The sequence below is a fragment of the Sphaerodactylus townsendi genome, linkage group LG15, assembly GCF_021028975.2.
Source record: "Sphaerodactylus townsendi isolate TG3544 linkage group LG15, MPM_Stown_v2.3, whole genome shotgun sequence".
NCBI classification, from domain to species: Eukaryota; Metazoa; Chordata; class Lepidosauria; order Squamata; family Sphaerodactylidae; genus Sphaerodactylus; species Sphaerodactylus townsendi.
The window spans coordinates 13,724,144-13,737,745 of NC_059439.1; positions in this window are offsets into that span (position 1 = coordinate 13,724,144).

A 13,602-nucleotide genomic window follows, 5' to 3' on the forward strand; every position below is an offset into this window, starting at 1 on the left:
CTCATGTGCAGAGTAACCACTGTTGTTACCTGTAACTTGTCTCTCAGGGTTTGGAGTACAGCTTCCTATTAGACTTGAGCCCCAGTATCTCCCATTTTATCGTGAATGCCTTCTGTATTGTGGTTGAAAGGGCTGTTAAGTCACAGCTGACTTATGGCAACCCCGTAGGGTTTAAAGGCAAGAGACATTCGGAGCTGGTTTTCCTCTTGGGTGGAGAGAGTTCTGAGAGAACTGCAACAGGTCCAAGATCACCCAGCAGGCTTCATGTGGAGGAGCGGGGAATCGAACCTGATTCTCCAGCTTAGAGTCCGCCACTCGTAACCTCTTATTTTAGTTATTTATTTAATATATCAGATTTACTATACCACCCCATCCCCAAAGGGCTCTGGTCGGTGTACAACCAATAAAACAATCACATTAAATTATGATCAGTAAAACAAACATTTTAAAATATCAGTTAAAATGTAAATAACAATCAGCTCCAACCTCTGTCCTAAAATCAGATGATGACAACATACACAATGGACTCATTGGGTGGTTGGCGTAATGTGGGCGAGCCCGAAGGGGGAATATGGGCAGTGGTGGGATCCAAAAATTTTAGTAACAGGTTCCCATGGTGGTGGGATTCAAACTGTGGCATAGCGCCAGTGGGGCTGGGCGGGGCACGACGGGGGTGTGTGGCCAGGCATTCCGGGGGCGGGGCATTCCTGGGTGGGGCTGTGGCAAGGACGCAGCCGCTGCACCGGTCCTTGAGCGGGAAACGAATGCACGCAGGCGCAGGCTGCAATGCACGCCGGTGCACCTCCTGCTAGACTGCTTCAAGTTCTGTGTGCTACTGCTGAGAGGAGGGGCGTAACTAAGGCAAAAATCACGTGGAAAAATCACCCATTACTAACCCCCTCTCGGCACACACAAATAATTAGTAACCTATTCTCGGGAACCTGTGAGAACCTGCTGGATCCCACCTCTCAATATGGGGCGTGGGGGATGGCACCTTCAATGGTCGACCTCCCCAAAGGCCCAGCGGAACAACTCTGTCTTGCAGGCCCTGCAGAATTGTTCTAGGTCCCAAAAGGCCTGGATGGCTGCGGGTAGAGTGTTCCACCAGGTTGGGGCCAGGGCACTACTTAACAGCTATCAAATAAGATCCAGCATGGTATAGGGGTTACAGTATCCAATTAGGATCTGAGAACCCAGATTTAAATATATGCTGTGCTGTGAAAGTTTGCTGGGTGATTTAAGATTTTGCTAATGAGGTACTGGGATTATATATCAATTCCCGCCAAAAACCGTAACAACAAATTTCGGTTTAATGTAAAAGAAAAGACATTCAGGTTCTTAAATCAAGGAATAAAGGGGATTGTCTGCAGCATGTGGTGCAGTTATAAGAAAAAGATGTCGTGTGTTTAGTAAGGGTCACATTTATATGAACATTAAAAGGGTTATTGGTTGAAAGGATGCCATATTCTAGTAATACAGAGCTGTGCAATCTATCTGTGACTGCAGTACTGCAAAGGAAAGAAAGTTTTAAAGCAGCCATAATAGTTAAACTTTGTCAGGTAAATCCCATCAGGTAAATATTTGTTGACATTAATTATCCATCACACTGACAACAAATCTTTCCGCTACCTGTCTTCTGGAGGTGTTACCTTCCTGACCTTGCTTTGGCATGCTTTTGCCTAAAGGTATTATATTTCTGGAGGTGACCCCTGACCTTTCGCATAGGACTTTGGGTCTTGCTGTTCAGAAGTTTCCCATACTCTTAAAGGTGACCTTCCTTCTGGACAACCTGTGGCTGGACAGTATGTAATACCGTGTTTCTCCGAAAATAAGACAGAGTCTTATATTAATTTTTGCTCCGAAAGATGTGCTATATCTTATTTTCAGGGGATGTCTTATTTTTCCGCTCCACAGCTGCATGCTCTGGTGTTCTGTTCGACGGGCATGCTTCCAAATAAAAACTTTGCTACGTCTTACTTTCGGGGGATGTTTTTTATTTAACACTTCAGCAAAACCTCTACTACGTCTTATTCTCAGGGAATGTCTTATTTTTGGAGAAACAGGGCAGCTAGCCTCACAACTGCCACATCAATGTAGAACAGTTATTTTATAGCTAGGTTGGGAGAACCTGTATAGTGTTGGGGTCAGTGTGTTAAACTAGGATCTGGGTTTAAATCCTTATTCTCCCTGGGTGAATGTGTACTAGTTTGTCTTTCTCTGCCTAACCCACCTTAGGATAAAATGGAAGAAGAGGGAGAAGGTTGTAATCAACTTCTGGCCTTCACCGGGGAGAAATCCTGTTATATAAAAGGCGAGTCATGGTGGCGACAACTCACTTCCAGCCAATCGTCATGCATAACTCATTTTCAGCCAATGGTCACGCACACATGGCACGGGAGTGGGGCTTACACAGAACAGGTCAAAAATCTATGGACAAAACAGCAGAATGTAGTGGTTACTCTCGCACATTTGCCCTTCTCCTTCACTGCTGAATAATTACAGCCACTTTACCATCTGCAACTGAGTGAAGAGGAGCAGATGCAGGTGTCGGAGAGTCGTGACCACTGGTGGCCGCAACTGCAGTGTTAATTGTTGTGTGGCAATACAGGCAAGTATCAGGCGTCCAGGTGGTGAAGGAGAGAGCTAATGATATTGGGCCAAGGGGGGAGGAAAGGCAGGAGGGGTCTCCCCCTCGGTGGGTGCTAATACCCCTTGCAGGTCAATGCAGATAGTCGGTGCCATTAACCCTTGTTGGAAGAAAGGGACTTTACGCTGTTTCCTGCCTCATCCTGCAGAGGGGTTTTTTACTAGCGAGCCAGTGGCTAGGTAGGGACTTAGGAATTTGTCACCTTTACTCTATCATGCTGAGTCTATCCCTTTGATGTAGACTGATACTCTTAGGGACTTCCTCCCTTGCTTCCGCCTTCTTCTCGGACACTCTCCATTACTCTTACCTTCACCATGCCTAGGGAGAGGATGTGTCTCCTGCGCATCCGCCTCCATCCAGCTAGATTAGACTAGATAGTGAACCTATCTCTCCACCTTTCTATCCAGAATGGAGTTCACTAATAAATACTCTTTTTATTAGATAAGAAACTACAAATGACTCTGACTTTCTTTTGTGTCTGAAGTTCTCTCCAGCAAGCTCAACCACGTGTTTGTACCCAGGTAAGCTTCCCTGTGTTTAGCCTCTGTGCCACTCTGCTACTTTTCAAGGGATATACACGCACCAGGTGTGGATCTCCCAACAACCCTTTCATGCTGTTGCAGGCATCCAGGAAGAGGATGAGGAGCAAGCTGGGGCTATTAACCCACCAACAGGAGAGGTTGGCCCACTTGCTTGGTGCCATTAAACTACGAACAGTTTTCCAGAGCCCATTGTATTTGTTCATATGATGAGCTTTACTGCTAGTATGGAATATACAAGTCTCAATAAATTTCTATGAAGATGTCTTTAGGACCCCAGCAACTTGCCCAGATATTTTTTCAATTCAAAACTTGAGAGACAGGGCTAGTAGATCTTTACTGAAAGATCAACAAACTTTCATTTCGATTGCCCCAGTGCGACAGCTGATTTAATTTTTTGCTCTGTGTAGGGTCTTATAGCATCTCACAATCCTTTTCATACACTTCTTCAGACTTCAAATTTCCTGGAGGCAGAAATGTGGAGAGGGGGGAGCAATAGATTTTGAAATGACACCTGGTGATGGGCAGGCTCTTAAATGGGGTTGCAGCAATCTGGTCCCTATTGCGATGTTTAAGATGATTAAGATCTCTAGTAATTTGGACATGCAGTGAGTTAACTAGAGTTGCCTACTCTGGTTGGGAAATGTCTGGAGATTTGGAGGTGGAGCGTGAGGAGGAGGAGGAGAAGAAGAATTGGATTTATATCCCACCTTTCTCTCCTGTAAGGAGACTCAAAGTGGCTTACAAACTCTTTTCACTTCCCCCCCTCACAACAAACACCCTGTGAGGTAGGTGGGGCTGAGAGAGCTCCAAAGAACTGTTGAGTAGCTCAAGGTCACCCAGCTGGCATGTGTTGGAGTGCACAAGCTAATCTGGTTCACTAGATAAGCCTCCACAGCTCAAGTGGCAGAGCAGGGAATCAAACCTGGTTCTCCAGATTAGAGTGCACTTGCTCTTAACCACAACACTGGCTCTCCTATATAGCTGAATTGTTAGTATAGGCAGAGAAACTCAATCCCAGGGCTGTGAACCCTACGACACAATCTATCTTTGACGAGTGGTTTTGTCAGTAGGAGATCCACTTCGAATCTTTGCAGGGCGAGCTGAACTTGACTCTGAACCTCCCAAGTTGTGTTAAGGAAATTAAGGTATGAATTCTGATAAAAAGATGATTGGCCTCTTTAATAACCACCTTGTCCAACTGGACCGGGGGGTGGGGTGGGGGGAGAACTGACTCACCTCCTCAGAAATCTGTGCAGCGAGGTATTTGCAAAGAGGCAAAGCATCCCAGACTACTACTCCCGTCATGTCATGGCAGAGCAGAACAGCAGGAGAGAGATGTTTGAATTCGGTGCCAGAATTTGCATAATGTTTTCTGACAGGTGGTGCGTAAGCAAAGCATTGGGCTTGCGCCTGTTGCTAAGCATACTTGAAGCTTTTGGAGGGTTTGCTAATAGAGGAAGAGTAATGTAGATGAAGTTTTCTTCCTCTGCCATGTCTGTGGATCAGGCTGGTCCCCCCCCCCCCCCCCCACATTCTTCCTTTCTGGAAAAGGGAGCGGTAGTGTTGCCAACCTACAGTTGAGAGGCTGGAGATCTGCCATTACAACTAAGCTCTCTAGTGAAAATGGCGGCATTGGAGAATACACACAGCAGCACTGTACCTTGCTGAGGTTGCTCCCTTTCTCAAACTCAGCCTCCATCCCCAAATCTCCAGGCATTTCCCAACCCAGAGTTGGCAACCCCAGGGGGGATTGAGAAATTGTTGTAGGCCTCAGAAAGGGACAGGAGCACATCAGCTTGATAAACTACATTTCAGATTATTAGATCCTCAACCCCATCCTGTCTTGGAAGGAAGCATTGCTCAGTGCAAATGCTACTTCTGGACGAAAAGAGATCCTACCCTGTTTCCCCGAATATAAGACATCCCCTGAAAATAAGACGTAGTAAAGGTTTTGCTGAAGTGCAAAATATAAGGCATCCCCCGAAAGTAAGATGTAGCAAAGTTTTTGTTTGGAAGCATGCCCGACGAACAGAACACAGAAAAATAAGACATCCCCTGAAAATAAGACATAGCACATCTTTGGGAGCAAAAATTAATATAAGACAGTGTCTTATATTCGGGAAAACACGGTAGCGATTTAATTTGTTCTGCACTCAGTTTCTGGGGCTATTGTTTTCAGTGGCGCAGTCGCCCCCTGCATAGTACTATTTTGATCTGCAAATTTAACATCCTCCCTCTCTTTCTGCCTGACTTACCTGGCAGCGTTGTGAGGTTAAAACAATATATGGTGTCCTGAGCTCTTTGTGGGAAGGGTGGGGCTACAAATGGCTGGTTGGACTGGTAGATAGTAGCTCACTCTTTCTCCCCCTCCCCCCACATCCCAGGCCAACCGTTAGCTGGCCATCCTACTAAAATGCTGTAGAATCAGAGGTGGGATCCAGCAGGTTCTCACCAGTTCCCGAGAGTGGGTTACTAATTATTTGTGTGTGCCGAGAGGGGGTTACTAATTGGGTCTGCCTTTCCGTTAGAAATTCCATTAGGTCCAAAAATCATAAAGTCCTGTTGTTTCCTACGTGGCTGGTTAGCGAAGGTAGAAAACGGGATAATTCTCCCTGTTGGTCTGTTTTAAAAACATGTTTTAGAAATATGGTCAAGTTCCTTGTTTAAGGAAAGTATCCTTCTTTTGATTTCTAGAAACAAAATTAAGTATTTGAAAGTATTAAGTATTTGACGGGGAGTCAATTAGAGGAGAAGTAGTGGTTTCTGTTGGCAGTAGACGATAGGACTTGCTATAATGAGTTCAAATTATGGACAGAAAGATACCAGCTGGAAATTAGGAACTTTTTTTTTTAGAGTAAGAGTTTTTTTTACAGTAACAGAGAAATTATTAATGCCCCGCCCCCGGAATGCCCGGCCACGCCCCTGTCGTGCCCCGTCCAGTCCCATTGGCGCTACGCCACTGTTTGAATCCCACCACCATGGGAACCTGTTACTAGAATTTTTGGATCCCACCACTGTGTAGAATCCACTGGACTACTTCAGACTAAGTTGCCAGGTCTCCCTTGGCCACTGGCGGAGGGTGGAAGGTTAGGATTGCCAGCTTCAGGTTGGGAAATTTTTGGAGATTTGGGGGTGGAAGACAGGGGCCTCAGTGGAGTACAATACCATAGAGTCCACAAAGTATCCATTTTCACCTTGGGAACGGATCTCTTTATGCTGGACATGACCTGTACTTCTGGGGGATCCCCAGCTCCCACCTGGAGCTGGCTTCCCTAAGATCCTTAAGAGATCCAACATGGTGTGGTGGTTAAGAGCAGATGGCCTCTAATCTGGTGAACCAGATTCACAGGGGGAGGGGACGGGAAGGCGATTGTAAGCCACTTTGAGACTCCTCGCAGAAAAGAAAGATGGGATATAATCAAAACTCTTCTTCTGAGTCAGTCACGAGATGTGAAGCCAAGTGCCACAAATCAGGGGAAATCTGTGGAACCTGAAACGCCAGGGTAAACAAATCTGGGGACGTCATTTGTTGGCAAGACCTAATCCCGGAACTAACTTTCTGCGGCAGGTTTCATCCTCAGGGTTTGTGCAAAGAGGTATTCAAACAGATGGGTGTGGTGTTTTTCAGTCTTCACGGACCCACAGAGGAAAACAGGGGCTGGAGCAACCAGGTGGGGCTAGAATCCTAGTACCTCTCTGCGTTTAAGGGAGGGGGCATCTGCCCACACCACATTCGGCTTCCCCTGCAAAATCACCCATGCCCAAGATACTTCTTTGTGATGGTAAACAGAAGATGAGAGGGTGTGGTGTGTTTGTAGCGGATGTCACTGAATAAGCTCTTTTGTAGCTCCTGCACTAAAACAGGAGTAGCTTTATAAAGAACTCCCCCCTCCCTTTTAACAGCTGGGTGTGGTCAGCTTTGAAACAGAATAGACATGAATGGGATGCTTTGGTTGGAAAGAGAAGCTATTGTCTGGCCTTTATCCTCTGAATCAGTTTCTCACAGGCAGCCCTACGCAGTTGACCAAGTGGGCTCACAGTTGCCTCCCCTCCCAACCCCCGCTGAACTTTCTCTGCCTTTATCATCTCTGCCACAATTAAATTCAGTCAATTCTTTTGTCCGAGGATGAGCCCATTGGGAGGGGGTGAGTTTCTTTATGTGAAACTGAAAGGCCAGCTGCCACTTGTCTGCAAGGACTTGTTTGAATTGCTTGTGATTGCCACGGAATCATCACAAATATTCCAGTGGGGGACAATCATAGAATGTTGGAAATAGTGAAGCTGCTACAAAAGAAATTGAAGGTCAGTTCAGGGATAGGGGGGCCCTAACCAAGCCATAGCGGGGGTTTGAGAGCACAGGTCAGCTTGAGTGATTTATAGGGACAGGTTAGACTGGGGGCAGAAAGGATAATGGGAAAGCAAGAGACTACTGAATTTGTAGATGTACTTCCTGATAATGTAAATCTGGCCTGTCCCTTCAAGCAGGTAACAGCTTTGTCTCATTTTTTTTAACCCCTGGTCATGCCTTGAGCTGATGATGTATCATGCGAATTCCTTCAGATAGAAAGGAATTCCAGATGTTAAATAAGGCTAATCTGTACTGGAAAAACACTCTTCTGTGCTCAGAGTCAGTCTGTTCATTATGTTCCAGGGAATGTCAGATCAGATCAAGGGCTGATCTGTGGTCTAAATTGTGCCCAGTTTGAGGTGTCTGAGCAAGAGGTCCCTTTATAGAAGGCACTTGTTTACCTCCTCAAAATTCCTCAAACTGTTTAGCAAACATTTGCAAACTTCTTGCTTTGAAAAACTCTCTGGGAAAGATGACATTTTGACAACAGTCGCTTGTGTTTCCTCTTCTTACCAATGCCGGAATCACGCATCCTCCACAGAACACAAAAGCCTGGCCCCAGGATCTTGTTGCTAGGGCAAGGTAGGAACCCTTATGATCTCTACCAGTGGAAAGTAGAAGTGAACTACATGGGTTTCTCTCCAATCAGGGCTGGCCTGTCCCTCCGGGGTGCCTAGGTGGTCTCCTAGGGTGCTAAAGTCGGAGGGGCTCCAACCAACCCTGTGCCCAGCCCCCCACAGAGGCAGGGCCTGCCATTCGAAGTGGTGACTCCAACATGTTGGCCCTGACATGCTGTCTAGTTTACAACCCATGACAAGCACCTGTCCCTTCCTTCCAGTACAGCATGAGAACAAAGAAGGCATGAAATGACTTCCCCTCCTGATGCTTGGGGAGGAGAATGAGAGGGCAGTTGGCAACATTCTGGGGGCTGCCAACATCCAGTTGAAGCCTGGAGATCTCCCGGAATTATACCTGATCTCTAGAGATCAGTTCCTCTAGAGAAAATGGCTGATCTGTAAGGAGGCCTGAATGGCATTATACCACGTTGAGGTCCCTCTTCTCCCAAGATCCCATCCTTCTCAGGGTCCACCCTTCTCCAGTGGCGTACCACCCAGGGGGACATATGGGGTCAAATGTCACTGGGTGGAGGCCATTTAGTTATGTGGGGATGGGGGATTCCCCCCCCACACCCTCCACCTTACCCCTGGGTCTAGACTCCCACTCTGAGGTCTTACCAAGAATGCTTAGTTCTTCAAATTGTGAACAAGAACTCAAATTGCTTTCCCAAAAACATTTGGTCATGATGAGGGAGGGTGGCTGCTCATACGGGGCGGGGGGGGGGGGGGCACTCAGATTTTGCACCGGGCTACGTTTTTCCTAGATATGTCTCTGCCCTTCTCTCAGCATACAACATGAAGGTGTAAAACCTGCAAGGCCAGACAGAACCCCAAACCCATAAAGTTCCAAAGACCTAAGAGCACTTGTGTTTTCTTAAGATGACTGCTGCCAACCTAGCCCCATACAGACACCTACCTATTAGGTCCCCTGTGCTATTCCTGAAGGTACACACACAAAATTTGAGGAGAGGCCAGTGAGCTGTAAGGGAGAATTGGTGGGAATGGCTGCCTCCTTGTAAGAAAGCATTACGTTCTCTTTTGTCTTTGGCACTGTGTGGATCAATACAGACTTAAAGCTTTGAGGGATATTTCCACACAAATGAATTCCTCACGAGGCACCATTCATTGGGAAGTTCTCCTTCTAGGCAAGCCAGTTTCCTTTCTGTAGGGGCTTGTTCAAGTGAATTACTTAAATAATGGGGAAATATTGGAATAGCAGGTGTTGTGGGTTTTCCAGGTTGTGTCTGTGGTCCAGGAAACCCACCGCACCCAGTTGACTCCACCAGCTGTGAAAGCCTTCACCGGTATATTGGGATATTATTTGATAATTACTAACTAATGGAAAGGCACAAAAAATAACCAACTGAATAAATGGAGTTGGGGTATGAGAAGGCAGGGGTAATCATGTTTTCCCTTTGAAATGGGAAACTTTTTGTCTTGACCGTGACTCACAAGTATTGCTTTACGATTTGTTTGTTTTCGAGGAACAGTGTGGTTTGCATTCTGAGCTAACATTAACTTCAAATCACCACTTGGTGATGAGTCACATAACCTTGGACTAAACTTATGCTTTCTCAGCCTAACCTACCTCTTAAAGTTGTTGTGGTGAAGATAAGAAATCTGAATATTGCCCAGACCTACAGGCAGGATGGTTAAAAGAAACCTTTGATGGGGAGTCCCTTCAGTCACTGGATTAAACTTGGTTGCCAGTACTAAGAATTCAATAAACAGGATGTGTGAAATCTCATGGAAAGGCTTATTTTTTTCTAGCCCTGTTAAAATAATTTAAAAGTCTTCCCAATTTGCATCTGAAATAAAGTCCAGCTGCCTGGCTGATACAAAAGAAGGGGAGAAATTGGCTTTTGGGAGTTTGCACCTATAGATGCTAAGGCAGACGTTTCTTTGTGTTATCGGTGGAGCTTTGATGGAACACTTAGGGAGCTGGGGATGTTCAGTTTTGTGAAGAGAAGCTAAAGAAGTGACATGACAGCCATGTTTAGATATTTGAAAGGAGGGAGCAAACTTGTTTTCTTATGTTGGTGAGGGAGCAAACTTGTTTTCTGCTGCCCCAGAGACTAGAACCTTCAAGGTGAAGGAGAAGAGATTCCACCTAAACATCAGGAAAAAACTTCCTGACAGTAAGGGCTGTTCGACTGTGGAATTATGCATTACCTTGGAGTGTGGTGGAGTCTCCTTCTTTGGAGGTTTTTTAACAGAGGCTGGATGGCCATCTGTCAGGAGTGCTTTGATTGGGTGTTTCTGCATTGCAAGGGGTTAGACTAGAAAAGGCGAACCTTTTCGAGACCGAGTGTCCAAATTGCAACCCAAAACCCACTTATTTATCGCAAAGTGCCAATGCGGCAAATTAACCTGAATAACCCCCTCGAGCAGGGGCCAGCCTGCTGTAGCCTCCAGCAAGTCCCACATGTGTTGCTCTGCGCCTCTCTGCCGCCTCCCCCCACCCCCCCGGGCAGCAGCCACCTGGAGCACAGGCACCAGACCTGCCAGCTGAGTCCTCCCTACTCACTGAGGTGCACGCACATCAAGTCCAACAGCCCAGGCCAACCTAGATGTGTGTGTGGGGAGCGATTCCCCACACACACACACACACACACAAGGTGAACTCTGTGCGGGGTGCCCACAGAGAGGGCTCTGAGTGCCACCTCTGGCACCAGTGCCATAGGTTCGCCATCACTGGACTAGATGGTCATTGGGGTCTCTTCCAACTTTATGATTCTATGATAATTGAACTCCTAGCATGGTGAGGGTTGCCAGGTACTCCCTGGCAACTGGTCGTGGTGGGGGAAAGACTACTAGGGCTGCCAACCTCCAGGTAATGGCTGGAGGTCTTCTGCTACTACAACTGATCTCCAGGCTACAGAGTTCAATTTCCGCAATTCAATGGCAGCTTTGGAAGGTGGAGTCTATACCATTGCACCCACCTGAAGCCCCTCCTTCTCCAAACCCCACCCTCCTCAGGTTCCATCCTCAGAATTGCCAGGTATTTTGCAACCCAGAATTGGCAGCCCTGTTATATCTGCACGCTGGTAAAGTTCTTCTTTGGCAATTAACCTTTCTTGGGATAAAATTCTGCAACAGGCAACTCTTGCCAGATAGGAAGGCAAGCGGTACAAAGTACAGCAGGACATTGTGTGCAAAGTTCTACAAAACCTGGTTTTTACGAGTCCACAATGAGTCTGATGGATGAGTTATTAATACCATTCTTTGCAGTGAAAGTTCATTGCTAGGCCAGCCGGTGCCAAGGCCGGAAGGAGGCAGGGACTGGCCAGGAGGCCACTGCAGAGAGCGTGGGGAAAAGAACAACCTTGAAGTCAGTGTGTGGAGCAAACACTTTTGGAATTCCTAGAGAAGGTGAAGTTGCAAAAGGTCAGTAAGGAAACGAAACCTCGCCACCATTTGGGCACAGCCTTGGATAGCCTGCCTTGAACTTGAACATCATAATTTGAATAAAATGACATAAAGGGAGAGAACCTTTTTTAAAAAGAAAAAGAAAATAGTAGTACAACAGATGAAGAGCCCTGCTGGGACAGAGCAGTGGTTCACAGAGACCAGCATCCTGTTTTGGAGAAGAGGAGGGGAGGAGTTTGGATTACTATCCCCCCTTTCTCTCCTGTAAAGAGACTCAAAGGGACTTACAATCTCCTTTCCCTCCCCCACCCCACAACAAACACCCGGTGAGGTGGGTGGGGCTGAGAGAGCTCTGAAGAACTGTGACTAGCCCAAGGTCACCCAGCTGGTATGTGTTGGAAGTGCACAAGCTAATCTGATTCACCAGATAAACCTCCATAGCTCAAGTGGCAGAGCGGGGGGAATCAAACCCGGTTCTCCAGATTAGAGTGCACCTGCTCTTAACCGCTACACCACACTGGCTCTAGCAGTCTAGCAGCTCCATCCAAAGGTAGGGGCCCCAAAAGAGCTCTAGGGAGTGGTGCATCCTTGCTTTGGTGCATCTGTCCTTGCGCTGATACTTTTGCCTTCCTCAGGGCCTGGTGGAGAGGGCAGATACATCGGTGGTTGCCTGTCTTGCAACCACACCATCACCGAACCCAGACATTCAGATTGCAGTGGGGCTGCACTGGTGTCCTGCTCAGATGCCATCATGGGAAGCAGGGTGTTCCTGGGGTCAGAGTCAAAATTAATTGGCTCTCATCTTGGGGTTGAGGGCTGGGAGCATGGTGCCCTAGCACTCAGACTTACACCACCTTTTGGGACTACAACATGGCCAATTGACCATGCCAGCAGGAGCAGATGGGAATTGTAGTCCATGAATATCTGAAACGCCAGAGTTAGACACTCTGCTTTAAGTCAACTAGTTGCAGTGGTGGGATTCAGCAAGTTCGTACCACTTCGGCAGAACCAGTTGTTAAATTATTTGAATCCCACCACTGACTAGTTGCCTTGTTGGACAGTCAAACAGAGATTAGTGACCAAGGCCTCCCCAACTGTTGAGTCCTTGTACTGGTATTCAGAGGTAGCCTGCCTCTGGATGTGGAGGTTTCCTTTACAAAACCCTTTGGGCTACTTGTCAACATCCAGGTGGGGCTAGAGATCCCCTGGGAACGGAGGAGATCTCTACAGTACCAAAATCGGTTCCTCCAGAGAAAATGGCGGCATTGGACGACTGCATGGCATTATATTGTGCTGATGTTGCTCACTTCTCTGAACCTCGTCTCCTCATGATCCGACCCAAGAATCTCCAGGCATCTCCTGACCTGGAGTTGGCAACCCCAGCTAGCAGTCACTTATTATTTGTTTGTTTATTTATTTACTTTCTGTATACTTATTACCTGCCCATCACCGAAGTCCCTGATGGCCCTCTCTTCCACAAATCTGTCCAATTCCTTTTTAAAGCCATTTTTTAAAGCCACAGTAGCGAATAAGCCAGTTCAGGGAGTTTGAAAAACAGCGTCCGGAGCACTGGAGCAAAGCTACAGCCTCGTCATAGAATGTCATAGAATCCCCACCCTTTAAAGCACCTATTTTCTCCAGTAGAAATGATCTTCATCATCTGGAGATGAGTTGTAATTTGGGAAAGGCCTGGAAGCTGGCATCCCTATTTGCAGAGGAAGAGAGAATGGCCGCTGGGAATAAGGCAAGGGAAATGGTACCCGTGTGGGCGGGACCCGCCCAAAAGCGCATCTTCCCATCCACATGACATCCGAAGGCTGCTTGCTGGTGATCTTTCTGAAAAGATAATCCCAAACCAGACTTGGGAAAGTGGAGAAAAAGCAGGAGGAATAGAGAATGTGGTTGTGTGGTTGCTCCTGTAAACAGCATTGCAGTAAGGAAGTCAAAGTGGAGGAAAATATCCATGTGAAAACCACCCTCAGCATGAAGTTGGCAAATGGATTATTGGAATTAATTAACAACCCTATATTAAACAATCCTGATTTTGTTTTCACTACCCTTAATTCCGCATCCAGTTTG